The sequence below is a fragment of the Thermobia domestica genome, chromosome 17, assembly GCF_964235325.1.
Source record: "Thermobia domestica chromosome 17, izTheDome1.hap1.1, whole genome shotgun sequence".
NCBI lineage: Eukaryota > Metazoa > Arthropoda > Insecta > Zygentoma > Lepismatidae > Thermobia > Thermobia domestica.
In genome coordinates, this window is record NC_137470.1 from 148,184,602 (window position 1) to 148,198,554 (window position 13,953).

Below are 13,953 nucleotides of genomic sequence, written 5' to 3' on the forward strand. Positions count from 1 at the left end.
CGTTCAACGTGACATGGTGTAGTGCGACGTTGCCAGTAACAGTTGTTACTTGAACAGATGATCCCAACATCGGCAAGTGACTCAATAATAATAATAATAATAATAATATTAATAATAATAATAATAATAATAATAATAATAATAATAATAATAATAATAATAATAATATCAATGCAAGTGAACCGTTTTAATGTAACATGTTTTTCAATCTCTTGCATTGTATTTATATTCTCACCAGGAGAAAACATCCACATTCTAAATAATATTAATAATATTAATAATAATAATAATAATAATAATAATAATAATAATAATAATAATAATAATAAAGTAAATGTAATTTACATATTATACGTTAGCTACTTCCGTTCCCTCCTTTCCAGAAGGTGCCATGAGGCCTGGGGCCAATCTCTTTATCTTAACATCACGCTGTGCCTTTGTGTGCCCAGCGTTAACCCAAGTTTCGACCGCCTAAACAATGCACCTAACTGCATCACTTAGTTGCTTTAAATTCTTCAAATACTAAAGCCCGTCTCACACGGATCTGAACTAAGGCATCAACCCAGGCTACAACTTAACAGTGTTGCTTAACTCAAACTTCCATACAATTTCTTTTATCCTGAGGTGATGTAGGGGTCTCAGACGATCCTTAAAACTAAGTAGGTTTTACCAGCAGAGCCTCTCGTGGTCGCTGTATTAAAACAAACGAAAAACGCGTTACGCAAATCGTAAATATTATTGTTTTTCTATTTCACGATATGAGTTCATCTGAAGAGGATGAAATAGCCATAGCAGCGATATCTGCTCTGTCGCTGACACAAAATCCGCCCTCCCCTTCCCCTAAAAGAAACCAGAGAGAGAGAGAGAGTAAAGAGGAGCTGGTGGACCAGGGAGTGAATTCTTCGCCGCAATAATGCACAGGAAAGCACCGTGTTTCAATGGTGAATAATGAACTACTTACAAATCCTCGTTCCTACAAAAAAAAAAAAAAAAAAAAACTACAGAATGGATTTTTCAGTTCCATATCCTATTGAAATTAGTAACTCCGAAAATTCGGCAACAAGATACGAACATGAGGGAGTCTGTATCAGCTGAAAAATGGTCTGTAGATCCTTGGATTCACCAGATTGTAAAACTGAAAATCAAATGGCTTGTCCAAATATGGAAATGAGGGCAGTTATCAGACGCGGAAAACTAAAATAAAGAAGAAAGAGCAATTTTGTAGTATAGGTACTGAGTGCATCCTCTCAGCTCAGTGCCCACATAGCCCATAAAGTAAACTTATACCCACCGGGAACTCATCTCATACACTACACCTGGAATTTTTGTATTGTGCCAGCATTATAGAACTGTTCCCTAAAATTTCACAAAAGCCACATAACACTGATGACAAATCTCATTGTTTCTGTTTTTGGCGCTGGTTTACTTTTGGCGCATCACATCTGAATTTTATGTTTAGAAGTGTAGGATTACTAGTCTAAAATTATTACAAGTGCTTTACGACGGATAAAATAAATGATTTGATATGAAAGATGCCTATATAGAAACTATTTTCCACCGGCGATGAATTTCTGCACAGTTTACAGAAGTTGTATTTTGTTTACAAGAAGAACGCCACTAGTATGAAACCATGACAAATGCTATTGAAACTCGTATTGTTGTCAAAACCCACTCGTTTTCACTACCCTCGCTTATACGAATACCCACCTTCGCTGACACGCCTGTTCCCTTCAGACGCACCACCTCACTAACTTTCGGGCCCTAAAGCTTCGCTCTGCTACGACTCGGTTAGATAGCATTTGTGCTTTTTAGTGGCGACCTAGCGCAGATTGTTTTGTGCTTTTTTGGCTGTAGTTTTTATGCATGCATCCGGACACTGTATTTATACGCAAATCGTAAAGGAATGATAATTTTTCAACAATTGCTTATGATACCCCATTGAATTTTAATTATGCCATATGGATATTTTCATATCACCCAGCATAAATCATTTAGAAAACAATAAGAAGGTAATTAGTGAAAGAATTCTAGTTTTTGAACAATTATTTCGAGTGGTGCGCCAAAAGTAAACCTGCACGCTTTTTTTTAACATGTTACATTTTTGTGTAATACAAATTGCACAATAACCAACTATTTTTATTCTTTTAAAAGATGTAATTACATTTGTTCACAGCTGTAGTGTTCGGTTCGGACCTTACGTTAGGATATAGGTCCAAATCTCTTATAGCGACACTGGTGAGCGGGAGGCTAAACTCCAATGCAATCTTGTTTAATGTCTTGCGTTGCCATCCGCAAATTTTGCAAATACTTATTCCGAATGGAACCCTAGTTTTTTTTTTTTTTTTTTTTTTTTTGCGTGGATTAGAAACGTTTCATTAGACCTTAAGCAGAGTCGTTTTGACGTTTGATTAGAGTAATACTAAAGGCATGACTAATGCAAGAAACATATTTTAGTCGAACTCTTAGTATGGTACTAATCACGGATCAAAATGACTCTGCATAAATTCTATTTATTTTAGTACGATATAATTTCTGTTGAACTTTTAATATTGTTATGGTTCCATCTAATGTTGCTTCAGATGTCTTCTGAACTGCTTCTGAAACAGATTCAGTACTTCCTTTCGCTGTATTGCTTCGGAAATATGAATAAGCTTTTAATATAAATTTCCCATTTTTCCCTCCTTAAAAGAGCGTAGAGAATTCGCTGCCATTATCAAAAAAGAAGAAGGAGGAGGAAATAAATAGAGGTATTCTCAGCACTTGTAACAAGATAGGATTTTTAACGAACAGCACTAATATTAACACAGAGTAATATCACCAACAACGACAAGAAAATTAATAACAAGAGGGTATATTCAGTAATAGTTTGCGTCAACGCAACTTAAAATTGGCGATTTTGTTTTCAATAATCGATCAAGCAGTCATAATTCTCTATAATTTTGCGTCGTGTTGTTGAACGCAGACTTTTGTGATGAGTAGTACGAACAAATTTTGAAGAACAAGAAAAAAATTCGCAAAAAAAAAAAAAAACGTCACTAAGCTGCTCATACAGATCACAAGGCGTGCAAAATGTTATGGAAATTGTTCATTCAACCTTTAGAATCAGAAACTGTGAAACGGTTTGGATATGTGTCAATTGTTTTCTAATAAGGGTTTTTTATACAGCACTAATCACACGTCATAACTCTGCATAAGGTCCACAAGTTTGATTTAGATCGGACAAATATTACGGGAGTCACCATGATACGGACAGACACGCAAATTCCAGTCGATTTCAATGAAAGATGCTCTATGCGCTTGCTTCACTAATTTGTGATTATTATATATTAATTAGACATGTTACACAAAAGAGTAATGCTTTCAGAAATCGATTACAGACACCGTAAACGTTTTACTATTAAGGAAATTGTCACTCGGCAGACCATTTCTGCACATTAAGTAGCAAATTTTCAGTGACGTTATAATTTTACTCTCATTGATAGTAATGAGAAAGAAATATTTTTATTTATAAATAATAAAAGTTGTATTATGTATTATATTAAAATAGTTGATTCTATTAAATTACTTCCTTCCTGTATAAGGTCACTAAGATGTTGCTCTGTAAATACACAACGTGCTGCACCATCTATTGAGTTCGTGTTCATTGCTATTAACCTTGCAGAGACTCTTAGCATTGTCAATACTAATAATGGACTTCGATGATAATGGAATCTTCGTTCATAATTAATGGCCAGGGCCGGGGTGTATGCAGCAAGTTGGTCTAGTGGGGGGGAATGATTTTTAAACGGGAACTCGGCTTTGTAATACTAAAAGCAAATCAAGAGTCTTCTTTTCAGATATGAAGGAAATGATACTTCAACATACACACGTAAATATTATATATATATATATATATATATATATATATATATATATATATATATATATATATATATATATACGTATTATTATTATTATTATTATTATTATTATTATTATTATTATTATTATTATTATTATTAGATTTCAAACTATGCTATACGTAAGTGCCGGAGGTTAATGAACTGTTATGCCCGTCTGTCTGTTAGGAGGTATCAGAATAGAAACTTTAACCTCTACAGTCCTCCAGTACTCATTTGAGTACATTCATTTAATATTACGTAAATATATGCTGTTTCATTTCAATCGCACCTTTAAACGTTTTGCTTCTCAAGTACTCATTCGAGAACACATTTAGTGCACTCTGGGTCTTTCAGATGGCAAAATTGAGCATACAATGTTAGATTCAAAAGTATGGCTGCAGCAGGAGAGAAAGGGACTGAAAGTCCTGACAAAAAAAAAAAACGTGAGTATATTATTTTATTTACCTTCGGCATGGTATAAAAAATTATTTTCTTGTAGCTTAATAGAAACTTCTTGATATTAAAAAATTACTTGTGGTTTGGATTTTCTGTACATTTCAAAACTTACTAAAATTCTCATGTACTCAGATGAGTACTTCGGGACTTACGTATACATATTATTCCCCTGTTCTCATTTGAGTACTTTTCATATTGCTAGATATTTTTTATCTCTCAAAAGCTATTTTAAGTTTTGATTTCTTTTAATTGCATTTAGAAATAAATATGCTCCCTTTTGTAGATAACTTATCTAATGATCCCGAATCACCAGTCAAAATTTGGAAATTGAAGTCAATAGTTGATGAGATAGAACACGGTTGTTGCCTGTTACCACAAACAAAGTCCGTTGTTATCGACGAACAAATTATATCTTTTTCAGGACAGAAAGAAACTCCAGGTTTGAAGCAGTATGTTCCTTCAGGCCCAATTCTTGGGGATTAAAAAAATTGCTCTAGCAGTGTGTGATGGTTTGGATTTAATCTTTTTGAAATATCAAGGTAAAAATTCATTTCCTGAAGAGATAGTAAAAGTGTCTGGAGTAGGAGGAACTGTTGCGAAAAATTGGTTGAACCAATGGATTCTGTAAAATTTGTTTAGACTGACAAGTTCATTACTAGTGTATCCGTTGCTAAAAAAGTCTTGGAGGTAAATTTATATTGTACTGGTACAGTAATGCGAAATAGGCAGGAAGAGCAATTAAAAATCTGAGGAGTGATAAGGAAATGGTAAGAGGCGGAAGTGATGTAGTATGTAGAAGTGATGGTAAAATAGTTATAGTTAAATGGAAGAACAATAAGAGTCTTCTCTTGTTATCTACGGCTTTTGGTAGTTTACCACAAGATCAAGTCCTAAGATACAGCAAAGAAGGTAAGTATCATATTTATTTTTCTAGGCCTTTTGTAGTAAAACATTATAATGAGAAAATGGTGGTATAGATTTGCAAGATTGATTTCGTACTACAGAATCTCCACTAAGACTAAGAAATGGACAGTAATGGTATACACTCATTTCTTGGACTTTGCTGTTGTTGTTATGTTAGAATAAAGAATTTAGCTTCAAAACAAAAACAAGTAAATCTTTATTGATAGCTAGCTTCTAATACTTGCTTCGTTCCTAGCAAAAACATCCTTTTATTTTTATATTTAGAATAAATATATGTAGTACGCCCCAAAAGTACTCAAATGAGCACATGCCCTCCCTGTGCCCCTATGGTATATTTTAACACGAAATTGCTTTTAATACACTGAAATGCCTATAACTAGAAAATATTCAGAAATATTTTTCTGGTGCAGTAAAAAAAAAAAAAAAGAAAAGTCGGGTCTGTAGAGGTTAAGATACATCGAGAAGCGGTTTTCTGTAATCGATTGGACGTCCCAAGAATAGTTTCCATCTCCTCCATTCCCTTTCTGTTAGTTGCATACCAAGATACTTGAACCCGGTTAATTGCGTCCCTCTTTAGATGAAATAGGCAGTCAATTGCTTCTTAACTGTTTTACCAAAGCAGTCTATCAGCGTTTTACAGGAGACACCAGGAGGAAGTTGACTCCATAGTCTCCCATATATAGTATATATAAAAGAAACTTACTATGTTTGTGACTTCTTAACCCTTAGATCACCTGACCGATCTCAATCGAATTTTCCACGTAGATGAGGTTCGGGCCTGGGATGGCATTTCGCTTTTATGGTGCAACAAAGGAGAGGGGAGGGAGATATACATAAAATGATCGATATTAGTGTTGAAGCTTTTGGGGTCGCTGAGATGAACAGTGATACTTCGGATGTCTTTTAAATCCAAATTCATCTCCGCAACTTAGAGAGGAGTATATATATACAGGGTGAGGCAAAAGTCCGGATATCCCCTTATAAAAATCGAACGGTGTGAGGAATCATAATGTCGTTTGGTATGGGGTGTCTATAGGTTGGGGCGCAATTTATAGGAGCTATGTTGAGAGCGCCGGCGATCTTAAAATCCGCCATCTTAGATTTGTGTTGCGTTTTTCAATTGGAAAGGGGGTCATATCTCATATTATTTTAGACTGCCTTTTTTCTGACGAATACACCCGTGCAATCTGTTTTGCGATAGGAGCTATGTTGACAGAGTAAGCATTACAGCATATTCTCAATATGACCTCCATTCCGCTGAATAAACAATCGGAGTCTTTCTTTTTTGTCACTCCTGCTGCACACGTCACAGGGTCTTTGGGTCAACAGAGCTACATGCCTCCTCAATACGCGGGCAGGGATGGGGTACATTGTTGATTTCAAGCACAATTGATTTCAAGTGACCCCACAGATAAAAGTCAAGAAGTGTGAGATCAGGGGACCGTGTTGGCCATTCCATAGGTTCCCTCCTGCCTATCCAGTGACCTGGAAACTGTTCACTCAGAAACTGTTTGACCTCAGTAGTGGGAAGGTGTACCTGTCGTGTTGAGTCCTGTTGGAAGAAAGTTGCGAAATCACCCTGCGAATTCAACAACGTTGAAAACACATAATCACGGAGCATGTTAAGATACCTCTCCCCATTCAAGGTTCCATCAATAAACACCGGGCCTAAGATTCTTGTGTCCCAAATCCCACACCAAACCATCACTTTTCCACCACCAGCACATTTACAGGGATCCACCCACTAGAGGTTTGCATCTGATCAGTAACGTTGATTTTGTTTTTTTTTTTACCTCGTACATAAAACTTAGCTTCGATCACTGAATAACACCTGTTGTGTGAAGTTTGGATTACTGTAGCACTGATCCAGAGACTATTCTGAAAACTGTAACTGCCGATCAGAGTCATCATCCGAGATATGATGTTGAAACTGTAACGTGTACGGGTGCCATTGGTGTGTGTGTGCAACACACGCAGGATTGAAAGCTGACTGACACCGGATATTGCTGATAACTGCGCGTACTGCGAAGTGGACTTCTTACAACCGATGCTACAATTGCTGTTGCAGTCTCCTCGTCGGTGGCTGTTTTTGGACGTCCATTGCGGGGCTTCTCCGCCAAAGAGCCTATCGAACGAAATTTGTCCACTAACTTGGAAACTGTCATAGGTGAAATGACATCTCTCTCAGGATGCTGGGCATTAAAGTCAGTAGCAATCACTCTGGTACTTCTTTCATAACTCATTAACACAATGTCATTGCGTTTCTCCAGTGTAAGTGCCGTTGTGGATCACCTGCAGCGATAAATAAAATTGATCACCTCATGGGGTAAACGGCACTAGCGAACACTAACGAAGTGAGAAATCTAAATTGTGGCCTGCCAAGTTCATGGACGTGTCATAACAACTTTTAAAGCCTCGTCTCTGACATTTACGGATTTAACGCTAGGAAACACGAGGAATGTTATTTATCATCATTATTAATAATTGTATCAGAAACTTCGAGAAAACATCAAAATTTGTTCTAATTAATTGTTTATTAATAATCTAAAATTAATATTATTAGAATGCATATCTCGATCTTCCATTTTTTTTCTAAACTTAAATGAAAAGAAAATAAATGACATAATATCACCGTTGATAATACGATGTTTAGTGAGAATTTCAGTTTTTCCTACTTCAGAGAATTTATATATTTATTTACAAGAAATAATCGAAAAAAAAGGAACTAAGAAAACTTATTGTTATGTAAGAAACGGTTTTACAAACTGTTAAAACGAAAGCATTTAATGGATTTCCTCTTATCTAGAAATAATAACGCTCTACCGTCTGTTGAGTAACGGGAGAGAAACAGGAATTAATGTTAACGAATATTATTATTTTTCTTAGTAGGTGCTGTGTAAATATCTGTTAAACAAAATGAAATCAAGTTGTTGTTACTAATTTCACTAAAGTTTATTTTCATCGTTCAAAATAATAATAATAATAATAATAATAATAATAATAATAATAATAATAATAATAATAATAATAATAATAATGATAATAATAATAATAATAATAATAATAATTATTATTATTATTATTATTATTATTATTATTATTATTATTATTATTATTATTATTATTATTATTATTATTATTATTATTATTATTATTATTATTATTATTTGAAGTTGAAACATGGGTTATCATACTGTGCAAGATTAGAATCAGAGATTAAAGGAAATGTGCCAATCAACTTTTCATAAGAAAAGAAAAATTATTTTAGAAAGTCCATTTGTTTGGCTTGGCCTTTATATGTGTAAATAAAATGTACGAACGAACGCACTGAACTTGCTCTCTCTAATTTCTTAAACTAATTATGTTATTACTAGACTTCTTACTGAAACATTTATTTATGAATTACAAAATAGAGATTTTAAACCAAGAAGTCTTAAGCTTTTTTGATTTGGAACTAAAAGAAAAAAGAGAAAGAAATGCAATACAGACAATGAACAATTTTAACACGTAAGCATTAAATTTGAAATTTTCATGTGTAACAGATATTACACTTTTAATTATTTCAGCGTATATTCATGTTTAAAAAATAAATAAGAAATGTCTGAAACCGAATTTCAAACCCAAAATCCTCAAGTTTCACAAGTTTTTTTTTTTTTTTTTTTTTTTTTTTTTTTAACGATACTCAGTATCTCACCACGCTCGATTACCGTCGACACAAGTACTACTTGCAAATAGTGCCTACATAAAGAACGGAGGGAAAATATCATTCCCTGTGTACAGATCTGTGAGAATTGTGATGGATCTAGAGTCACCTTTTTGGACTTAGTCTCTGAAAGTGTTTCTTGGTTTCTCTAAACAGAAGTATACAAAAATACTTTCAGGATATATCCTTTTCGGTTATGCAACCATAAATTTCCTCGAGTGTGCAAGTGTTGAAGAACTTCCACTATTAATCCTATTTTCTTATGCAATCCGAAATGCTTCGAACCAGATGCGTACAGAAAACCTTCCAGAATATATCCTATTCCGTTATGCAACCAGAAATACTTTGGAGTTTGCGTGTATAGACGAACTTCCAGGATTTATCCTATTTCTTTCTGCAACCAGAAATACTTCGGGGTGTGCGTGTATAGACGAACTTCCAGGATATATCCTATTCTATTATGCAACCATAAATGGTATGGACTGTGCCTTTATAGAAGACTTCCATGATATTTTCGTAAATTAGTTTCCGATTAATACAGTATGATAAACTTGAAGAATTGATTAAAGTTAAAACATCTTATTAGAAAAAATAAATATATGTATAACAATAAAATTATAACTTTTATGAAAAGAAATGAAATGAAACCTTTCAGTTTAACGTCCCACAATTATGCCTTTAGGCTAAGAGATGCATATGATTAACCCTTTGGGGATTCTATGGTACAATTTGTAAAATACGGGTGTTTCCTAGTACATTGCGTTACAACTCTTCTTTTTGAGCTTTTTCGTCCGTTTCTTTTTGTTTTGTTTTTCAAGTCCAGAGGCATTGCAGAAGACGTTACGTATGGTTTCGCACCTTCCTGCGTCCAGACATAGGAGGTGATGACGTCATAATTTTAAAATATACATTTTCTCTTATGAAGTCTATGTTCATTATTTTTTGGCAGGCTTATTTTAGCACGTAGAAGATTGAAATTTTGCACAAACATTTAGTCCACCGAGTAGTATTCACCAGATTCTTTTTCAGATTTCTGCGTTAAAACGGAGGATCTAGAGGAGCAAAGGGTTGAAAAATGGGATATTTAGACCAAAAAATCCCTTTTTTCGGGATTTTCCCGCCTTAGATACATGATGGAGACACGTGGATAGTACCGCCAGAAAGGCAGTTCTATTTTGAAGAGAATGATTGGCGGATTATGGTTCTAGGGTAAATAGGAATGTCTCAGGAATTTTTTTTCTGTGATCATGGTCTTTTGCGGTAATTTGGGACATTGTGGGAATTCTTGATAAAATTTCTCCCGCCCTTAGTATTCAAGATAGAAACTTGAAATTTGGCACACACATTCAGTATGCCAAGTACTGTATATCAGATTTTTTGAGATCTCTACGTTCACACAGGGCCGCTCCAGAGGGGCCCAAAGTGTGAAAAAAATTACTTCCAAAATTTTCCCTTTGACATCAATTCTCCCTCCTTCGATAAATGATATGGGCATGCAAGTAGTACCATTTGAAAGCCAGCTTCATTCTAAAGAGAATGAGGTATGAGCCATGATCTTAGGATAAACAGTTATGATGCAGTAGCTGCTTGACTGAAAGTCTAAAAAATACCCCAAAAACCCACAATCCGGAAAGGGTTAAAGCAAATGAATGATGATAGAATAATATGTGGAATGAGAATGTGGGAGGAAACGAGAGAACACTCGGGAAAAACCTACAGACACGATGTTCTCCACCACAAACATAACTTTTATAAAATGCACAAATAGAGAAGAAATAAATCTAAGACTATTAAAGCGTTGGCCACTATTGATTGTAATGGATTATAGCACACCAATAAGAGCGCCTAATATGTTTTTATGCCTTAAGCCCATTTCTTCATTCCTGGAGCACTAGTTCTTTTCTGATAAAAACAATCTAATTTTATTATTTTTCGTGAAAATATAGGTGTCAGTACTTAAATAATTACTTATCGCTTTTTTTATGAAATAATAACACCCGTTAGATACTATATAAGTATAGCGTCTTCTACTTTATTAAACCTTGGATACCTTTAAACAAAAACTTCTAGGTACTCGCCTGGGTGTGTCATTCCTTAATAACTTTACATGCCTTTGTTTAACCTACAATGGGAGAGGGTCACAGTAGCACAGTGGTAAAGCTGTTACTCGTGGTGCGTGGTGACTGTGGTTCGATCGGAGGCCAAGTAACTTTGTGGTGGACAACTGTGTCCGTGGGTTTTCTCGGAGTTTTCCCGTTTCCTCTTAAATTCTCATTTCACAAATTCTTCTATTATTAATTTGTATTAATTACCGGTCTCCCTTAGCCTGAAATAGCATAATCGTGGAATGTTAAACTGAAATATTTCGTTTCATTTTCAATTATAAAGGAAACCAAGAAAGTTCTGTCGCTTTTTGTGGAGGTCTCTGTTCAACTGACCCTCACATCGTGAATTGAACGCGAATGAAGATAAGGCGAAGGTCAGTTGATGGTGTGGGTATATCCAACATACTACCTGGTTGTGACAGTTCACTTACACTGTGAACTTGCGTAAGGGCAGAGTGAGAATGGGATCTCCACAGAGCGTCATAAGGGTGTCTATGCTGTACGAGTTCAAACGTGGGTCAAACGCTACTGCAGCGGGGCGAAAGATACGCCAGACCTTTGGTGAGCGTGACGTGACTACGCGGATAGTGCAGCTGTAGTTTATCAAATTTAAGAACGGTGACGAAACACTCGAAGACGCAAAACGTGCCAGAACACCAACATATTTACAAAATCAAAATCTTCAGGCAGGAATTGAATCGAAGAGTGACCAGATTTGTAAGGAACGGGTATACAATTCAGTGTGAGTGGAGAAACCATTAGACAGCACCTCCATCAACTTGGGAAGCACTACAAGTTGGGTCGATGGGTCCCACATGATTTAACTCCTTGTCAGAAGGCAACGCGAGGAGACACCTGTGATTCTTTGCTGCCATGTTTGAGGAAGGAGCCATTTCAGGACGGAGTGTTGACATGTGATGAGAAGTGGGTCTTGTACAAAGAACCACGGTGCCGCAATCATTGGTTAGAATTCATGAACCGGTTCCAAAACAGCCGAAAGCAGTACTGCACCAGATGAAGGTCCTCCTGTGTTTGGTGGACTGCTCGCGGCATCGTGCATCGGGAGTTGCTACCAGCTGGTCAGAGCATTAATGCAACTGTGTACTGACAGCAGTTGATCCGTGTTCAAGAAAAACTAAAAACTCTGGACCAAGCACTTCTGAATCGCAAAGGGGTTCTCCCGTTACACGACAACGATAAGTCCCCGTGTGGATAGGATGAGCCAGGACACTATTTTAGGCCTTTGGTGGGAAACACTATTGCATCCGACATACTCCCCGGACATTGCACCGTCCGATTATCACCTATTGCATTTCTTGAAAATCACCTTAGAGGAGGCCGGTTCAAGTCCCTAGTAGAGGTGCAAAATGCACTTGATACCTTCTTCACTTCACGACCCTTCATGTTCTACCACGATGGAGTCCATGGAATTCCATAACGCTGACAGAAGGTCATCGATGATGATGGGGGCTATTTTTGACCTCCCAGGTAGGAATGGTTGATAAGGCTGAGAACCTATCGAATTTCTGGAGGGAAAAATTATCAAGTTGTCATCTGTTACGCAAAACCGTTCGAGTATTTGAAATTATCGAAGTTTCGGGTATTATCGAAAGTTCGAGTATTATCGAAGATTCGGGTATTATCAAAATTTCGAGTATTATCAAAGTTTCGTGTTTTATCGAAAGTTCGAATATTATCAAAGTTTCATGTATTATCAAAAGTTAGAATATTATGGAAGTTTCGGGTATTTGAAAATTCTAGTCAGTGGCGTATTTAAGGGGGATCTTCCGGGCTTAATTGTATTTACTATTTTAAAATAAATGAAATATTTTGCAGAAAGTTAGCAAAGCCCCCCGAAACAAAATCGTAAATATGCCACTGGTTCTAGTGTTATAAAAATATCATATAATTTTGAAAATTTGATTAGTACAGAAATTTGAATTATATTCTAAACTTCAAATATTAACAAAATTTGTGGTATTCTCGAAACTTCGGATGTTATAAAAATTCCGTGCATTATCGAAACATACAATATTAGTGATTTCGGTTATTGTCGAACCATTACGAAACTTAATTCGTTGAGTATTCAAAAGTTTTCGAATGTGCCAAATTTTGTCAACAATGATTTCTTTTCCTGAGATGGTTGTTGACCCGCCTCTAATAAGCGAGGCTAATGCCCTCCTCTCCAAATGTACAGGACTAACATTTGAATCAAGGACCCCTAATTTCGGACTTCAGCACGCTAACCTCATTTGCTAGCAAGGTCGGCATGAAATCTTAAGTGTCGGTAACAATACGCGAATTAATAATATGTCATGTATAAAGAAAAAATTGTTAATTAATGATTGATATTTTACCTGTAATTTGAAATGATTAGAATTTATCAATGTCGCCTCCTAGGTGAGGGAGTGAATGCAAGATGTTAACATGGTTTTCAAAAAAAAAAAAAAAAAAAAAAAAAGGTGCTTCAGATCCAAACCTTATAGCCGCCGAGCAGCCCACTCTGACTATATTTTTCTGTCTTTTATAGCCCGCCCTATAAGAACGGACAGGCTAATATAATTGCCCGGGCCGTGTATGTGTGTGTCTGTGTCATGCAAAGGGCACCAAATACAGCGATCCACTTTTCCACACACTCTAACATGGTAAGTTAGTGCCACAGACAACAGAACCGGCACGGTAAGTGTCAGTCGCACCATTTCATTTCAAGATGGTGTCCCAAACAAAATGGAGGCAGCAGGAAAGTGACGAAGTAAAATCGCTTTAATATTCTAAACTAGTGAACCGAATCGAGTGATTATTTGCACGATTACTGACATTACAGGTTACAAACTTATAATTTCATGGGGCGTGGGCTCCAGTGGGTGCCAAAAGGAATATTCGA